The following is a 10386-nucleotide window of genomic DNA, read 5'->3' as shown; positions in this document are numbered from 1 at the left end:
AAAAGGATCTTCAGATGGAAGTCCATGAAACTTGCAGTTCTGCTGCATCAGAGAAACTAGCTGAGGTTTCAACTCAAAGTTGTTTGCTCCAATGGCAGGAATGGAGATGCTTCTTCCATGTAAATTGGAATTTGGTGCAGTAAAGTCACCAAGCATTCTCCTTGCATTATTGTAGTTGGGTTCGGTTGCCATCTCCTTTACTTGTTCGAAATTTTCAATAAGGTTGTCTCTGGATTGTTGTAATTTAGCTTCTCTTAGTTTTCTCTTCAGAGTCCTTTCAGGTTCTGGATCAGCTTCAACAAGAATGTCTTTTTCCTTGTTCCTGCTCATAAGAAAGAGAAGAGAACAAGAAAAGAAGAGGAATCCTCTATGTCACAGTGAAGAGGTTCCTTATTGTTAGTAGAAGAAGAAAAGGAATAGGGGTGAAGAAAAATGAAAAATCCAAACACAAGGGTAAGGATAGGAGCAGTGATGTGAGATGAAGAGAAGTGTTAGTAGATGAATAAATAATTAGAAGGAGATGAGGGAGAAGGATTTTCGAAAATTATTTTTGAAAAAGGATTAGTGATTTTCGAAAATAGTTTTTGAAAAAGGTTAGTAATTTTCGAAAATTGAAATCAAAAATTAAAATAATTAGTTAATAAAAAAGAATTTTTGAAAAAGAGGGAGATAGTTTCGAAAATTAGAGAGAGAGAGTTAGTTAGGTAGTTTTGAAAAGGATAAGAAACAAACAAAAAGTTAGTTAGTTAGTTGAAACAATTTTGAAAATCAATGTTGAAAAGATAAGAAGATAAGAAGTTAGAAAAGATATTTTAAAATCAAATTTTTGAAAAAGATAAGATAAGAAGATATTTTTTTGAAAAGATATGATTGAAATTAGTTTTGAAAAAGATTTGATTTTCAAAATCACAATTAATGACTTGATTCACAAGAAATCACAAGATATGATTCTAGAACTCAAAGTTTGAATCTTTCTTAACAAGCAAGTAACAAACTTGAAATTTTTGAATCAAAACATTAATTGATGATGTTATTTTCGAAAATTATGTGATAAAATTAAGAAAAAGATTTTTGAAAAATATTTTTAAAATTTTAGAAAATAACTAAGAAAAAATGAAAAAGATTTGATTTTTGAAAAAGATTTTGAAAAGATAAGATTTTTAAATTGAAAATTTTATTTGACTCATAAAAACAACTAGATTTTAAAAATTTTTGAGAAAGTCAAATCTAATTTTCGAAATTTTAAGAGAGAAAAAGGGGAAGATATTTTTTTTTTTTTGAATTTTTATGATGAGAGAGAAAAACATGAAAATGATGCAATGCATGAAAATTTTGGATCAAAACAATGAATGCATGCAAGAATGCTATGAATGTCAAGATGAACACCAAGAACACTATGAAGATCATGATGAACATCAAGAACATATTTTTGAAAAATTTTTAATGCAAAGAAAACATGCAAGACACCAAACTTAGAATTCTTTAATGCTTAGACACTAAGAATTCAAGAATGCATATGAAAAACAAGAAAAGACACAAAACATGAAAATGCAAAGATCAAACAAGAAGACTTACCAAGAACAACTTGAAGATCATGAAGAACACCATGAATGCATGAATTTTTCGAAAAATGCAAGATGAATATGCAATTGACACCAAACTTTCAATTTGACTCAAGACTCAAACAAGAAACATAAAATATTTTTGATTTTTTATGATTTTATGATTTTTTTGTATTTTCTTTTAATTTTTTCGAAAATCATATTGAAAAAGAAAAATAAGGATTCCAAAATTTTTAATATGAATTCCAGGAATCTTATGCTCTTTAGTCTAAAGCTCCAATCAAAGGGTCAGGCATGGCTTAATAGCCAGCCAAGCTTTAGTATGTAATTCAGACATGACACGCCTGACATTCCCTATCCAGAAGAACTAGACATGGCTTTACAGCCAGCCAGGCTTCAACATGCTTCATGAAACACTAGAATTCATTCTTAAAAATTCTGAAGATAAATATATTTTTGAAAACATTTTTATTTAAAAAAAAAAATTTTTTCGAAAACAAAGGAGAAATTTTTGAAAGGTTTTTGAAAAATTTTTTTTTTTGAAAATAAAACAAAAAGAAAATTACCTAATCTGAGCAACAAGATGAACCGTCAGTTGTCCAAACTCGAACAATCCCCGGCAACGGCGCCAAAAACTTGGTGCACGAAATTGTGATCTCTGGTAATGGCTCCAAAAACTTGGTGCTCTAATCTCAATTCATAATTTGTCACAACTTCGATACAACTGACCAGCAAGTGCACTGGGTCGTCCAAGTAATAAACCTTACGTGAGTAAGGGTCGATCCCACGGAGATTGTTGGTATGAAGCAAGCTATGGTCACCTTGTAAATCTCAGTCAGGCGGATATAAAATAGTTATGGAGTTTTTGAAAATTAAATAATAAAAGAAGGATAGAAACACTTATGTAATTCATTGGTGAGAATTTCAGATAAGCGTGTAGAGATGCTTTCGTTCCTCTGAATCTCTGCTTTCACACTGCCTTCATCCAATCAGTCTTACTCCTTTCCATGGCTGGCTTTATGCAAGGGCATCACCGTTGTCAATGGTTACCTCCCATCCTCTTGTGAAAATGGTCCAAATGCTCTGTCACAGCACGGCTAATCATCTGAGGTTCTCGATCATGCTGGAATAGGATTCACCTTTCTTTTGCGTCTGTCACTACGCCCAGCAATCGCGAGTTTGAAGCTTGTCACAGTCATTCAATCCCAGAATCCTACTCGGAATACCACAGACAAGGTTTAGACTTTCGGATTCTCATGAATGCCGCCATCAATCTAGCTTACACCACGAAGATTCTGATTAAGAGATCTAAGAGATAATCATTCAATCGAAGGTAGAACGGAAGTGGTTGTCAGGCACGCGTTCATGGGGATTGATGATGATTGTCACGTTCATCACATTCAGGTTGAAGTGCAAATGAATATCTTAGAAGCGGAATAAGTTGAATTGAATAGAAAACAGTAGTACTTTGCATTAATCTTTGAGGAACAGCAGAGCTCCACACCTTAATCTATGGAGTGTAGAAACTCTACCGTTGAAAATACATAAGTGAAATGTCCAAGCATGGCCGAATGGCCAGCCCCCAAAACGTGATCTCAGATAGCATACAACTGATCAAAGATGTCTAATACAATAGTAAAAAGTCCTATTTATACTAAACTAGTTACTAGGGTTTACAGAAGTAAGTAATTGATGCATAAATCCACTTCCGGGGCCCACTTGGTGTGTGCTTGGGCTGAGCTTGAATGTTCCACGTGCAGAGGCTCTTTCTGGAGTTGAACGCCAGCTTTTGTGCCAGTTTGGGTGTTGAACTTCACTTTGCAACTTGTTTCTGGCGCTGGATGCCAGAATTGGGCAGAGAGCTGGCGTTGAACGCCAGTTTTCGTCATCTAAACTTGGGCAAAGTATAGACTATTATATATTTCTGGAAAGCCCTGGATGTCTACTTTCTAACGCAATTGGAAAGGCGCCATTTGGAGGTCTGTAGCTCCAGAAAATCCATTTTGAGTGCAGGGAGGTCAGAATCCAACAGCATCAGCAGTCCTTCTTCAACCTCTGAATCTGATTTTTGCTCAAGTCCCTCAATTTCAGCCAGAAAATACCTGAAATCACAGAAAAATACACAAACTCATAGTAATTCCAGAAATGTGAATTTAACATAAAAACTAATGAAAACATCCCTAAAAGTAACTAGATTCTACTAAAAACATACTAAAAACAATGCCAAAAAGCGTATAAATTATCCGCTCATCAATTATCACCCCATCTCAGGTTGGGGTGGTTCCTCCAGGATGATTTGTATGTGTCACCATGAAAGTCATTTTGAAATGAACTTGAGGTGTTTTGCATGTATTGAACTTCTTCTTGTTGCTGCTCAACATTGCCTGCTTCATTTTGACCCCATTCAATTGAAGCCTGATTTGTTGTACTCACTGAAGCTAGTTGGAGGCCATCTATTCTCTTAGCCATCATTTTCATTTGTTGCTGGATTTGTTGGTGCATCAACTTGTTCTGTGCTAAGATAGTATCCACTCCTTCTAGTTCCAACACACCCTTCTTTTGAACGGGTTGGCGTTGCCTCTGATGAGCAAAGAAGTATTGGTTATTTGTCACCATGTCTATGAGATTCTGAGCTTCTTCGGCTGTATTCATTAATTGTAGCGAGCCTCCTGCAGAGTAATCCAAAGATTCTTGAGATTTTTCAGTCAACCCTTCATAGAAATTTTGAAGTTTATCCCATTCACTGAACATCTCAGGTGGACATTTTCTAATCAAGGTTTTGTATCTTTCCCATGCTTCATACAATGTTTCCCCATCCATTTGAGTGAATGTTTGCACCTCTGTTTTTAACCTGATGATCCTCTGAGGTAGATAGAACTTGGATAGGAATTTATTCACCAGATCATCCTAAGTGTTGATACTTTCCTTGGGAAATGTATCTAGCCATTGAAATGCCTTATCCCTCAAAGAAAATGGGAATAATAACAGCTTGTAAACATCTGGATGCACACCATTTGTCTTGACAGTTTCACAAATTCTTAGGAAGACAGATAGGTGTTGATTTGGGTCCTCAAGGGGGCCTCCTCCATAGGAGCAATTGTTTTGCACGAGGGTGATGAGTTGAGGCTTCAATTCAAAATTGTTTGCATGAACATTGGGGGCGAGTATACTGCTCCCACAGTGTCTTGGATTTGGGAGAGTGTAAGAGGCTAGAACTCTCCTTTGAGGTGGTTGTTATTGTTGGCAACTCCCTCTGGGTTGTTATTGTTGGTAACTCCCCCAGCATGGTTATGTGAATTGCCCTCCATGAATTGATCTTCTCCTTCTGAATCCTCTTCTCCAACAATGTTTTTCCCTCTTTCAGCTCTTCTTAATCTTCTGAGGGTTCTTTCGTCTTGTTCACAAAAAGTGGGTATAGTTCTCCTTGTACCTGACATGCAACCAAAGCATAAGAATCACACAACACCGGAAAGGCAATAACACTTCAATCCATGGCTGAAGTGAAATGTTAGTTGGTTTAAGCAAAAATTCAAATAGTTAGTGTGTTAGTTAAAAGTTAAAGAACAAAAGAAAAAGTGCTAGATCTAGATCTTCACTTCACTTAATCATTGTTAATCTTTTCCAATCCCTGGCAACGGCGCCAAAAACTTGATACGTAAAAAATTAATTTCACGTAATTACCGGCAAGTATACCGGGTCGTATCAAGTAATAAAACTCACTAAGAGTGAGGTCGATCCCACGGAGATTGGTAGATTAAGCAACTTTAGTTAAATGGTAGATTTTAGTCAAGCAAACATGGTTTTGAATTCATGAGATTTGATTTTTGAACGTAATTGCAAGAATTTAAATGGCAAGGAATTTAAAGAGCTAGAATAGAGAAAGAAAATGAAAGTGAATAACTAAAACTTAAAGTGCAATAAACTTAAATGACATGGAAAATAAATTGCAAGAAAGTAAAGGTTGCAGAAATTCAAAGAACATAAGAGTAAATAGCAAGAAATAGAGAAACAGAATCTAAATGACAAGAATAATAAATTGCAAGAATGTAGAAGGGAATTGGGTAATGGGTATTCAAACAACTAAAAAACAAAAGAGATGAGAATTAATGATGGAAAGGATCATTAGGGATCAGAGATGCAAATTCTCATGAATTGATGTTGATCAATTCCTTCTCAATCATGGGTATAGATCCATGGCAAATTGTGGGTAATTGAGTCCCAATCTCTTGGTAACTCAATTTCTATCAACACAACTAATTGCCACTCTCGTGATCTAATTGTTCATGAGAAGAGATGAAGTTCAATTTCTAATCCAAGCCACACAACTTCCAGAATCTCAACTAAGGGAGGTTACATCTCACATACCAACCAAAGTGTATTGATCAAGGAAATCATGAAAGGATGAACTCTAAACTGAATTATGTAGTTCCTTTCTCAAATTCACCACATAATTCATATAGATTAATCCCTCTCTCGATGGTGATTGAATCTTTGAAGAACAAGAGTTTCCTCTTGGATTAACCACTTGAATTAAGAAGGAGGAGAAGAGTTATCAATTCATTCAAATAAGCAGAGCTCTTCCCCCTAATGAAAGTGGGGTTTAGTGAATCATAGCTCCAATTTCAATAACAATTGCAATAGATGAAAATTAAACTAAGTGTAGAGATGAATGAAGAAGAAGAAGAAGAAGTTCTTAAAACTGGAATTCAAAGTTGCAAGAAAAACAAAATAGAAAACCGGTGAGAAAAAGTAGAGAATAGAAATTACTAGTGTAATAGAAAAATGTCTAAGTGTCAAAAAGTCTAAAAACAAGTTTTAAAGCCAAAAAAATAGAAGTCCCTCAAAGTATCAAACTCTTCTCTATTTATACTACTCCTAAAACTCCTTCAGAGATCTTTAATTTGGGCTAGCAATGTGGGCTTTCTCTTTGTTGAATTCCTGGCTCTATGGAAGAAGTGTTGCTAAATAGGGAAGGAGGAGCTCATTCATAATGCTTCTGGCCCAATGGTTTGGCATTTTTTCCAATAACGCTAGCCTTAATGCATGTTGGCAACGTGCATGGTATTTTCCTGGGAGTGGGCTTTGATACTTGGGCGTTGTTAGCTCAAGTTGTTGCTAACAACTTGGTTCTCTTCTTCTTGACCCTACTTTCATACTTAATGTTGTCCAGAATTTGAGTATCAATCCTCTGCTTCAATATGGACTATCATACATCATTGGAAAGCTCAGAGTGTCTTCTTTCTAATGCACTTGGAATCATCTCAATTGGATTTTTTTAGCTCAAGTTATGCTTCCTCAAAGAAGGTAAGGTTAGGCTGCCAAGTTTGTTGAAGTTGTTGCTGAACACGCCCCTCTCTTCCCAAGTTGGCAACGTGCCAAACCTCCCAAGGCTGAGACATGGGGCTGGCGTTATTGCTGAACACGCCCCTCTCTTCCCAAGTTGGCAACGTGCCAAACCTCCCAAGGCTGAGACATGGGGCTGGCGTTGTTGCTGAACACGCCCCCTTGTTGGCACGTTGGCAACGTGCTCGCTGCTCCCCTCCAGGGCTACCTTCTGGCTTCAACTTTGCTTGTCACGTTGCCTTGGAACACGCCTATAGAGCTTGGCGTTGGCAACGTGCTCGAGTGAGGGGAGGTTGCTCTCCAAGCTTGCTTGCCACGTTGCCTTGGATAACGCCTATAGAGCTTGGCGTTGGCAACGTGCTCGAGTGAGGGGAGGTTGCTCTCCAAGCTTGGCGTTGTCACAAAACACTCCAACTCTTCCTGGAGTTGGCAACGTGCAGGATCACTTCCCAGGGTTGCTTTCTTGCTTGCTACGTTGTCACCAAACACGCCTATAGAAGCTGGCGTTGGCAACGTGCATGCTTCTTCCCTTGGGCAAGCTTTATTGCTTGGCGTTATCATTGGACACGCCAATGCATCCTCAAGTTGGTAACATGCTCTTCATTCTCAAGGTTGCCTAGCTTGCTTGTATGGTGCGTTGCCAATGAACACGCCTATGTATCCTGGCGTTGGCAACGTGCTCGAGCTTTCCTGGCTGGGCAAAATCTTCTAGCTCAGCGTTGCCTTTAAACACGCCAATGGAGGCTGGCGTTGGCAACGTGCTCTATGGGTGGAGATCCAAAGCTTGCTGTGTTGCCTTGGAACACGCCTCTTGTTCCTGGCGTTGGCAACGTGCATCTCCCCTTCCTGGGCCAAGTCTTGACGTTGTCCTCAAACACACCCCCCATCTCTAGGTTGGCAACGTGCTCGAGGCTTTGAAATTGCTTCTCTCCAAGGCCTTGCTTGCAGCGTTGCCTCTAAACACGCCTTTGGACTCTAGCGTTGGCAACGTGCATGAACTTTTAACTTGCTTCCTAGAGTTGCTTGCTGCGTTACCATCAAACACTCACCCTTTCTCCAAGTTGGCAACGTGCTTGAGCCTTCATCCTTCTTGCCAAGTTTTGCTTCTTGGCGTTGTTGCCAAGCACTCAAGTAGTAGTGCAAGTTGGCAACGTGCAACCCTTCCCAGAATCACTCTCCAGGGCTGCTGGCGTTATCACCAAACACGCTAGTAGTAACCCAAGTTGGCAATGTGCAAGTCCTCTGCTTCCTTGCCAAGTTTGATATATTCTCAAGGCTTCTTGCTCCAATTCTTGCTCCATTGCCTTCTTGCTTCACCTATCATAAACCAAAGAAACTTCCTCAAAGTCTTGCCATCTTATGCAATAATTTCAAGGGAATCATTCACATCAACTTGTTTATAAACTCCTTGAATATTTGCATGAATTTTGACCAACAATTTTACCTAGTTCTTGGTGTTTTAATGCATGGAGGTAAAACTCATAAAATTGCTAGTTTATTTCAAAGATAATGAATGAAACTAAGCTAAAACTAACTAAACTGACTAGCTAATATAGCAAATATGCGAATGTATCAGTATGATTCCTGGAATCTTGATTGAGGACTTTGAATTCATTGCTTCCTTTTCCCTATATGTTTTCAAAAAAATAAAAATATACAAAAAAATAAAATAATAATAAAATCATAAAATCAAAAATATTTTGTGTTTCTTGTTTGAGTCTTGAGTCAATTTTTAAGTTTGGTGTCAATTGCATTTTTTTTTTAAATTTATGCAATTTTCGAAAATTCATGCATTCATAGTGTTCTCCATGATCTTCAAGTTGTTCTTGGTAAGTCTTCTTGTTTGATCTTCATATTTTCTTGTTTTGTGTCTTTTCTTGTTTTTCATATGCATTTTTAATTTGTTAGTTTCTAAAGTTTGAAAATTTCTAAGTTTGGTGTCTTGCATGTCTTTCTTTCATTAAAAATTTTCAAAAGTAAGTCTTGATGTTCATCTTGATCTTCAAAGTGTTCTTGGTGTTCATCTTAACATTCATAGTGTTCTTGCATGCATTGAGTGTTTTGATTCATAATTTTTATGTTATGAGTCTTTTTCATGTTTTTCTCTTTCTTCAATAAAAATTCAAAAATCAAAAAAATATCTTTCCCTTTTTCACTCATAAATTTTCAAAAACTTGAGTTGACTTTTTCAAAACTTTTTAAAATTTAGTTGTTTCTTATGAGTCAAATCAAATTTTCAATTTGAAAATCCTATCTTTTTCAAAATCTTTTTCAAAAATCAAATCTTTTTCATTTTTTCTTATTTATTTTCGAAAATTATAAAAATACTTTTCAAAAATCTTCTTCTTAATTCTATCTTATAATTTTCGAAAATATTACTAACAATTAATGTGATTGATTCAAAAATGTAAAGTTTGTTACTTGCCTATTAAGAAAAGTTCAATCTTTAAATTTTAAAATCATATCTTTTAGTTTCTTGTTAGTCAAGTAATCAACTTTAGTTTTTAAAATCAAATCTTTTTAATTTTCTTTTCAAATCTTTTTCAAATTAAAATTTCAATCATATCTTTTTCAAATTCAATTTCAAAATCTTTTCTAACTTCTTATCTTTTTAAAATTGATTTTCAAATCTTATCATTTTGTTTCAATCATATCTTTTTAAATTTCAATCATATCTTTTTCAAAAATAAATTTCAAAACTTTTTCAATCAATCTTATCTTTTTGTTTCAATCATATCTTTTTCAAAACTACCTAACTAATCCTCTCTCTCTTATTTTCGAAAATTCCCTCTCTCCTTTTTCAAAATTCCCTTTTAATTAACTAATTGTTTTAATTTTAATTTAATTTCAACTTTAATTTTCGAAATCTAACTTTCAATTTTAATTTTTATTTTAATTAAATTTCGAAATTCTCTCTCTCATCTCCTTCTATTTATTTATTCATCTACTAACACTTCTCTTCCATCCAAAAAAAATTCGAACACCATATCCCTCTCTGTGTTCGAGTTTTCCCTCTTTTCTTCTTTATATTACATTCTTTTCTTCTTCTACTCACACAAAGGAATCTCTACACTGTGACATAGAGGATTCCATATTTTCTTTGTTATTCCCTTCTTCGTCATATGAGCAGGAGCAAGGACAAGAACATTCTTGTTGAAGCAGATCCTGAACCTGAAAGGACTCTAAAAAGAAAACTAAGAGAAGCTAAAATACAACAATCCAGAGACAACCTTACAGGAATTTTCGAACAAGAAGAGGAGATGGCAGCCGAAAATAATAATAATGCAAGGAGGATGCTTGGTGACTTTACTACACCTAACTCCAATTTACATGGAAGAAGCATCTCCATTCCTGCCATTGGAGCAAACAATTTTGAGCTGAAACCTGAATTAGTTTCTCTGATGCAACAGAACTGCAAGTTTCATGGACTTCCATCTGAAGATCCTTTTCAGTTCTTAACTGAATTCTTGCAGATATGTGA

The sequence above is a fragment of the Arachis ipaensis genome, chromosome B02, assembly GCF_000816755.2.
Source record: "Arachis ipaensis cultivar K30076 chromosome B02, Araip1.1, whole genome shotgun sequence".
Classification (NCBI taxonomy): Eukaryota; Viridiplantae; Streptophyta; class Magnoliopsida; order Fabales; family Fabaceae; genus Arachis; species Arachis ipaensis.
Note: the sequence above shows the minus strand (reverse complement) of the source record.